Source organism: Stegastes partitus, unplaced genomic scaffold (genome assembly GCF_000690725.1).
Source record: "Stegastes partitus isolate 25-593 unplaced genomic scaffold, Stegastes_partitus-1.0.2 Scaffold401, whole genome shotgun sequence".
NCBI lineage: Eukaryota > Metazoa > Chordata > Actinopteri > Pomacentridae > Stegastes > Stegastes partitus.
The window spans coordinates 259,757-265,751 of record NW_007578132.1 but is presented as its reverse complement, the minus strand read 5'-3'; the positions used below and the strand labels follow the sequence as shown (position 1 = coordinate 265,751).

Here is a 5,995-nt window from a genome sequence, read left to right as displayed (position 1 = left end):
TACAGAGCACCTTCAGAGTCTATAAAGTCAGTCTGTGAAGTTATGGCCTCGATAGGTCAGATATGTTCGGCAGCACAAGGTGGACCATCATGTTCTTATGTAGGTGGTTTTAATGTTGTGGTAGCGTTTTAAAATGTGTTACACTATGTTATTTCTTTTTTAAATATATTAAAAGTATGTTATTTCTTTTTAAAAAATGTACCTTTCCACTACCTTTTCTGGGTTTTTTTCTTATTCTATATTGTAAACTGGCTTTTCTCGATAAAGCATCAAGAAATTTTCACAGTGACTTTGACAACACATAGCGTATGAGCAGGGGACAAATAAAGCCTTCGAACCTTGAATTCAAAATACTGTATTATTGTGATGTGTCCTACCTGTACTCCACACAGTCTCCCTCATGCTCTGGTAGTGCATGTTGAGCCAGGAGAGCAACTGTAGTTCCCAGGATGAATAGACATTACTGGCCAGGGGGTGTGAGCTGACAGGGATCGTTCCGTCTACATCGTTGTGGTTCAGAGTTTTGTTCACTGACACGCAACACAACACCAGTACCTGGCCATGTGCAGAGGAATATTCAGTGGTGGAACTGAACAACACCAGCTTGACTTTTTTTCAGCACTATCCTAATACTATTCACCAGGTTCCCAACACAAACATGTTCTCTGACTTCTATTAGGCTAATACAAGTATAATAATTATAATAATGGGCATTTACAAGACTATCAAATAAAGCTTAAATTTAAAAAATTGCTCTTATTATATATTTTTTTCAGAAAACCACTTCTCAGAAATGAGAGGAATACAGAGGAAGGTAGGCAGTAATAGGCTCAAGGGATTAACTCAAGGAAGTTACAGCGAAACTCTATTAACTGCACATGCAATTATTTTAAAGAAAAACTAAAACTCTATTACTACACTGATACAGTAAAAGAACATAACCATAATGCATATAATGTAAAAAGACAAATGGTGAATAAAGACAGGGGAAAATAGCCACACCAGATTTTCACCTTGTATATTTGTAGCAGCACATCAGTCCAGGATCGTTTGCTCAGAGACTCATAATCAACAGCGCTGTAGTCCAGGCTGTTCTCTGCATCGATAGGCTGAGAGGAACGCAGGCAACATGTACTCGTGCTCTATACATGTAACAGTGAGGCCACGCTAAAGCAGTTACTAGAAGTCATCCATCCCAATACTCTAAACTGAATTTAGAAAATGCAATGTGGGTTTCGGAAAAAAATGTTGTGTGTGTCTATACCTGTAGGGAGCACCAGTGTTTAAACTCTGGTGCATCCAGCAAGTACTCCGGTCTGATATGACAAAGGCAGGCTCCCTGCACCCTAAAAACACAATTACAGTGGTAAGAAAAAAGAGTTTTCCACAATGTCATTTTGGCCCTTTTCAGGTACATCATACGGAACATTACTGGTTTCACCTATTTGTGAAAGTGGAATTTTGCCATTCACAGAGGATATGCTGCATGTATGTTACTCGTAAATATATTTAGATATGGCATGACACTGAAGACCCAGAATGTTTGCCCTGAGAAAGATATCCCTTTTAGAATTTGCCATTTATTTTATTCTTGATCAAAGAGTGAATTCTGCTACCTGTCTCAGATGTCAAGTTAGGAATCCTGTTCCATTTCAAAATACTGTACATATGTCAGTGTTGTGTGTCTATATTACTTGCATGAAGAGAAGTTTTAGTAAGAGAGTCTTTTAAAGTCAAGGAAAGTTTAAAGACAGAGTTTTGTAGTGCACTATAGTTATTTTATTTGCATTGTGTGTTGAATTTTCTTCTCTGCATATTTTACTTTGTACTGCTGATGACATTCAGGTCATACTTTTTTCTTGTTAGAAAGGTGATAGAAACGTTGTAGGTGTGGCCAAGTACCATAGCCATAATAATATCTGCCTTAAAGTGAATGAGGCATTTATCCAGATAGAAAAAACATGTAAATTTGCTGCCACATGTACATGACAAGTTGTACAAGTGAGAGAGTAAAACTGTAGCAGTGTCTGTATGTATAAGGGTTACCTCAGAAAAGCAAGCATAACCTCATGCTGTTGCAGCAGCTGACTAGTGCGCTGGTCGATGTCACTGGAGAAGGTCTGGCAGTGAGGAATACCAGGAATCTGTGTGCCAGTCAAGTGATGAAGCATGTCCACTACAGACCTGCACACACCAACATGTAGTTTTCATGGCCAGAAAGTTGAACGCATGTATCTGGAGCCAGATGAATGACCCCACAATATGAACTTAAATCCCTTTAAAGCTTCAGTTACATTATTATCTGCTTTTTGATTGTTGCATTTAAACTTTTTCAAAAAATGACAAATATCACAAACTGAGTAGAAGGCCCTCATTAAAAAACTGACTAAACATCATTTGCTCATCGGAGCCACTGCTAGAAAATTCAGCTCTCAGCATGTCATGGTTTACACATCAGTCTCTTTCAATTAACTAGTTCGTGCTGATTGACCACCATTTTGACACGATGCTGGCCATGTCAGCCAACAACCAAGATTGTACCTCGTGTCTTTATTCTGCCTGACGCTGTAAGTCCGTCCACTGGATTTGTTTGATTGAATTTTTGACACAACTCTGAAAGAAGACAAACAATATAAATACATATTTTTAGAAGTAGAGTACTATTAACATCTACAAATGTGGGTCCTGAGCTAACTTTGTAGGAAATGTTTTGATTCTACCTCCTGAGCGTATGTGGTACAGTGATAGGGTACGTTCCACTTGGCCATCCAAAGAGGCTAAACCACCTCTCCACAGCCAGTAATACGTTCTGGTAATATAGTCCCTTATCTGTGTTGGAAGGTGGGAATGCCGGGACACCGAGATTGGTCGGGGTTTCTCCTTTAGAAGAGACATCTGTGTCGCTGCTGGCCTGTCCGCTCATACTGTCACTGCCTGAAATGGAGTCTGAAAAAGGCAGATACACAGACTGTACATGCCAGCACACATGTATAATGCTGAGGAAATACAGTCATTCAAAAATACATACATCACCCACAACACGGACATTTAATTTTCTGACCTGTAGTCTTATTTGTTGAGCTGTTGTGATCAAATGAAGATGACGATGAAGTCATGCCAGAGACTGGGCTTGGTGTGTGATAGCGCTGAAGGATCGCCTCAACAGCTGTGGCCCCTAAATGACACATATGGTACTCAGATGAGAGGGGGAATATATGAAATACATAACATTTTTGCCAGGAGATGAATTCTGTCAGTGTCCCATGTACCTGCCCTGAGAACTATCTGTTGCTCAGAATGGTGCAGAGCCATGTAGGGCCAGACTGTCAACAGACAGTTGTCACATATGACACACAACTTAGCCTTAAACCTGCAGAAGAAAGGCCGAGTCAAAGAGAAAGACAGGAAAAAGTTAACGTGGTAGATTGGTTCAAGCTCAAATGCATTTTAACATGAGTTAAGCAAAAGCTTTAGCCTGTAAGGTACAATGTTGTGTATTTAAACAGAGAAATGGCACAGAGGCTCTCGACTGAGCTTATATGTTTGCTGATTATAATGAGAGGAAAGCTTCACTGATGGAAACTAAAGTGAAAATCTGAATTTATCCTTGACTAGACCCAAATGAGAACAAGGTTACCTGTTGTGCAGGTGGTCAGTAAAGGTGATGGTTGTGCAAAGAGACAGAGGGACAGCGGAGCAGAACGACACGCTGCAGGGCAGAGCAGCACCGTTGGTTTCCTGTTGGTGGCAGATTGCAGATAGAACAAACAAAGGGCTAATATTTTAGAGATCATGAAGATATTTCAATTGAAATGTCATGAGTAAATCAGTCACATGTGTAATTTTATTCTCTTTTTTGTCCTCTGATCACTAGGAAGATTAAGGGACAGATTTGCCAAAATGTAGGTTTTACTGTCACAACTAAAATTTCACATCAGTCACATCAGCGTCACACTGCACCTGGAATTTATACAGACATGATGGTATGTGAACAATGTGTGAAAACACTCTAAGCAGCAAGAAGAAATAGAGAGTGAGTGTAAAACAGTCATGTACAGTTATAGGCACAATGGACGCCTAACGTATGTCTAGCCTTACTCTGGATCCACTTTACCATCGTCTGGGAAACTACAGAGTGAATGTCACATGTGAAATGCACCTTTAAAGTAAAACATGTCAGCGTAACGCACTAAATGTGTGACAGAAACTCAAAGTTCATTCATACTGAATGTTGATCACATGCCAAAAAAATCCTTCACGCTGGCCAGTCACAGTAAGTAACAGCGTTTTTGGTGCGATGGCCTTGAGTGTCTTTTTCTTTATAGGGTTAACTGTACCTTGTCATGGTCCTGGGCAGGGATGGAGTTACCCTTTGGAAAGGTGACACACACAGGCTGCATCTTTGTCCCATCTTCCAGCTTTATCTCATCCACTTGAGCTGATATCCTTATTCCACTGCAAACATAAAAAGAGGCAGATATGAGAACATGACACAGATCTAACATCTAAAGTTTTAGTATCCAGATTCATCCTACTATTTTAGTATAACTTAGGATGATAAGCAAGAAAACTAGACAGAAACATTTCTAATTTATTGCATTCATTGCAGTGTTTAATGTAACTTGTGAAGAAAGCTTCTTTTGATGGTGCAATAATCCTTTGAGGTAAAATGATAACAAGAAAATCTTTGGTTCAGTTATTCATTAGAGTGTTATTACACCCCGGCATGGTTGGGACCTTGATAATACTGGACAGGTGGTGTTAATGTTGTGGCTGATTGGCGTATGCTTTTGTGAGAAGAATTACGATCTTAAAACATGCATTGCACTTCTCAGTTCAGTCATGGGAATACGGGACACAAAATGCTGCCAGAACTGTAAAAACACATCCAGATTTGTGTCCACTCTGAAATCTGAACAACAGCGTTAAACCACCGAGGAGCGTGGATTAGCATGTTGGCTTACAATGTGAAATCCAAAATCCAACACGACCGCAGACGTGCCAGTTAATGAATCCTGGCTTGATTGATAAAAACCCCGCTGAAATAAATAATGCAGTCAGTCATTAGTGTGGCAGTTTATGAGTGTGGCTTTGTTTCCTTTCTACCCATTCAGCTCCAATGGCACAACACAGATGGTAAATTGCCACAAGTTAGAAAAATGCAAACTCAATAAAAATCTATCATTGCTATTGCTTAGTCTAGCCTAAATGTCCGTATGTCATGATCCATGAAACTTTAAATGACCTGGAGCACGCACATGTTTGTGTGTGTGTGTGTGCGTGTGTGTGTGTGTGTGTGTGTGTGTGTGAGCCAACCTTGAATAACCGACAGCCAGCAAGGTGAGAGTGGTTTCCGTGTTGCTTTCCAGAGGTACTGGGGTGAGAAGAATTTCGGGAGGGTGAATGGTGATACTGGGAAGCTGGAAGGTAACAGTGATTGACAGCTTCCTGTAGGGCTGGTGTCCATCCTCTCCTCCTATCCCCTCCTCTCCTTTGTCTCCAAGGTAAAGAGGGAGGGACAGTTTCATCACTTTTTCAGACCCTAGGAGAAAAAGAATGTCGACATTTCTTCATGCATAAGCCAGTCAGTGAGGACAAAGGCGACTTTACATTTGCCCATCAAGGGCTTACTTGCAGGTTACTATTCGTAGCCTAAGCACAAAACCTCTGTGAATGCCATACACCTTTCCATATGCCATACACCACAGCTATGGCAGTGGCTGAAGAAACTTGGGTTGTTGTTCAGTGTCAGTGGGGATGTCAATAGTGGAGGCAAAAAAAAGGGCGATAAAGAAAGATTTGTTTTCTATTTTTTAGTGACACACATCTGAAAAAAGCATCTCTGATTCAGTAACGAGACTAAATGGTGGTAATGAGGCTAAATAGTGGTTTCATGGGTGTAACTTCCATTCTGTGAACACAAGCATAGCCTCCTCTCACCATTGATGTGACAGTAGACAGCAATGTGAATGAAAAAGTCAAATTCACATTAATT

General features: G+C 40.3%; 1 long non-coding RNA gene across 1 annotated transcript; it reads right to left on the bottom strand.

Annotated features, from left to right (window-relative positions):
- Positions 1-3,659: 3,659 nt before the first annotated feature.
- LOC103359862 (uncharacterized) lies at positions 3,660-5,403 on the bottom strand. The gene is made up of 3 exons (XR_520331.1): positions 5,317-5,403; positions 4,338-4,455; positions 3,660-3,738 (listed from the first exon to the last, which is right to left on the bottom strand). It is a non-coding gene; the product is annotated as an uncharacterized LOC103359862 (long non-coding RNA).
- Positions 5,404-5,995: the final 592 nt, after the last annotated feature.